Source organism: Micromys minutus (assembly GCF_963924665.1).
Source record: "Micromys minutus genome assembly, chromosome: 32".
Classification (NCBI taxonomy): domain Eukaryota; kingdom Metazoa; phylum Chordata; class Mammalia; order Rodentia; family Muridae; genus Micromys; species Micromys minutus.
The window spans coordinates 23,493,331-23,496,629 of NC_137967.1; positions in this window are offsets into that span (position 1 = coordinate 23,493,331).

Consider the following 3,299-nt stretch of genomic DNA (forward strand, 5'->3'; position numbering starts at 1 on the left):
AACGTGAGGATTTAATGTTGTACACAGCAGCTGGGAAACTCCAAATGCCTGTTAAAAGATTACATTATGATTACTTAAGCTATAGGACTTTAAGAGAAATGTGCAAAGTTCTATAAGATAAAACAGCCTTCAAAGATTTTAGAATCATAAAAATACAGATGGGCATTGTTCTCATGAGATTAAATCACTGACTGGACCAGATGAAAAGGATTAACAAAGCACACAATGGGGTCTTGAAATGTCTCAGTAGGTAAGAGCACTTGCTGCTCTTCCTCAGAGCCTGGGTTCACTTCCCATCACCATATGGAGGCTCTTACCTGTCTGTAAGATCACTTCCAGAAGATCTGTCACCCCTACTAGCTGCCTGGAGCATTGTCCTCATGTGTATCATAGAAATACAGGTAGGCAAAGCAACATATGCATAAAATATATGAATAAAAATAAAGACAAAAATATTTTAATAAAGGCTAAGAAAAGTGTTGTAGAGAATAATAAGAGAAAAATACCCTAACTTGACAGAAAATTAAGAGAAAAATATATCTGAATAATAAAACAATAACCACAAAGTATAAGATACAGTGAGGTATTGTAAATGGATTGGTAGACTATGAAAAATAGAGAAACACTGGGAAGGTTGCAATACCTCTTCTCGCTCTGTGTGTGAAGTGCTACAGACCCTTGTTCAGGGCAGTGAGAATCCCAGAGACATGAAGCATTACAGGCAGGAAGAATCTTGGAACACCTGCCTCAAAGAGACAAGACTAAATAAGGAACAGAACAGGACTCTTCCACCCATGGTGACAATAATCTTGTTTAAAGTTCATCATTTTAATGCACCACAAAAAAAAAAAAAAAAAAAAAAAAAAAAAAAAAAAAAAAAAAAAAAAAAAACCATGACTCTCCCAGATACAATGAGATTCTCATGGTAATTGATTAAGCCAAGTAAATAAGATTTCAGTCTCTGTTTGAAGAGGTGCATTTTCCCAAGTTGAACTACGTCAGAAAGGAAAGTTTACAATCTAGAAAATCATTTAAAGTTTCCAATGTAGAAATTATCAAAGTCATTATCATCTGATGCCAGAAATTCAATTATTTCCCTGTTGATTTCTGTTCATTCAAAATTGCATTTTTCAGTCTTCAAATCTTTGCGCAATTTTTTTCTACTTATTTCTAGTTTTATTATTTTATTATCTGATAAGGACAAGTAATTACACTGATTCTTTTGTCCTTTATATTATTAGTAGTATACATAATGTTAATCCTATCATTAATATTGTGTGTGTTTGTGTGTGTTTGTGTGTGCATATATGTGTGTGTAGGTGTGTGTATGTGTGTGTGTGTGTGTGTGTGTGTGTGTATGTGTGTGTGTGTGCTGTGTGTTTAAAATGTTGCCAGCATGTTATTTGTGCATCACATCCATGCAGTGCTCATGAAGTTCAGAAGAGGGTACTGGATTCCTAGGACCTGGTTTAAGATGGTTGTGATCCCTCATGTAGGTTGTAGGAATTAATTAAACCAGGGTCCTCTGGAAGAGCAGCCAGTGTTGTTAACCACTGGGTCCTGGGTCCAGATCCCTCATTTCTAATTTTATTAATTTGTATTTTCTCTTCACAACTTTTTATTACTTTGGGTAAAATTTGTCCATCTTAACAAGACATGGATGAAAAATACCTTTAACCCCAGTACTCAAGAGGCAGAGGCAGAGGCAGAGGCCGAGACAGGTTGATCTCTGAGCTGGAGACCAGCCTGGTCTACAGAAGTAATTTTAGGAGAGCCAGAGTTAGGCAGAGAAATCTTACCTGGAGGTAAAACAACAACAACAGTAACAGCAGCAACACAAACAAATCAAAATCCAAAAACCAAACCAATACAAAACAAACAAATTGTCAATCTTGTTTGTTTTCAAATAACCAACTCTTCATTTCATTGATGCTTTCTGTTCTTGCTGTTAGCTCTAGTTCATAATTTCAGCCATGAGATTGATTCTCTCTTTCTGTATACTCTTTCTGGTTGTTATTTCTTTCTTTCAATCTAGAATTTAAGTTAATTTGTATGAGATCTCTCCAGGTTTTTTTATGTAGGTACTTAGTGCTATGATTTTGCTTCTTAGAACTCCCTCCATTGTACCACATAAGTTTGAGTCTGCAAAATTCAGTCTTATTCAATCCTGAAATATTTTGAATTTCTTGACTTATGTATTAAATTAGTTTACATTTGGCAGTTCAGTTTCCATAGTTACTATTATTATTATTATTATTATTATTATTATTATTGTCAATTATCATCATCATCATCATTATTATTATTATCCTTATAATTATAGTTATTAACATCAATCCAGGTCTCTTTTTATTGTTCTGGCTATCCTGGAACTCACTCTGTAGACCCAGGTGGTCATAAATTTACAGAGATCATTCTGTTTCTGCCTTTCACATTCTGAAATTAAAGGTGTACAACACTGTGGCTTGTCTTCAGTTTACACAACTTTCTATATTTCCTGTTGTGTGTTTTGCTCAAACAATAAGGTAGTCAAATGAGATGCAGAGCATTATTTTAATCTTTTTCTATTTGTTGTTGACTCTTACTGTGTTTCCAACTACACAGTGTAAATAGGGAAGAACATATTCAAATTATGAGCTGCTGAGAAAAACGTGCATTCTTTTGTGTTTAGGTAAAATGTTCTATAGGTCTCTGCCAGGTACATTTTATTTTTCACTATACTTAAATAATTTGTCTGGGTGACATGGAGTAGGGTAGTGAAGTCATCCACTGTCACTGTATGAGAGAGAATATGTCATTTATGTGTAGCAGCTTAAATAGTAAAATGTGGTGCCTGTGTATTGGATGCTTTAATGTGTGTAATTGTCCTGTTTGAGAACTTTTTCTTCAATGAGCATTTAGTGTCTTTCCGAGATATTCAAATGTCTCCACTGTTGCTTCTAGTATCCATTTGATTGGAATATCCTTTTTCATCTTTATAATCTGAGGTGACATCTGTCCTTGATTGTGAGGTTCATATCTAGGAAGTAGCTAGAGCATGAATTCTGTTTCCTGATCTAATTTGTTAATGTGAGTGTTTTTCATTGGAGAATTGATATCTTGAATATAGATATTTATCAATAAAAAGTGTTTATTAATGCAAGTTTTTCAATGTTATATTGTGTTCCACTTCTTGGGTAGTGGTATGGTGTCTGCCCCCTTTGATATCCTGAACTCAGAACATTTATTTCTTGTGTCTTATGGGCATGACTAACCTCTACAGGTTAAAGCTTAATTGGTAGGTAGAAAAGTTGGTTTAA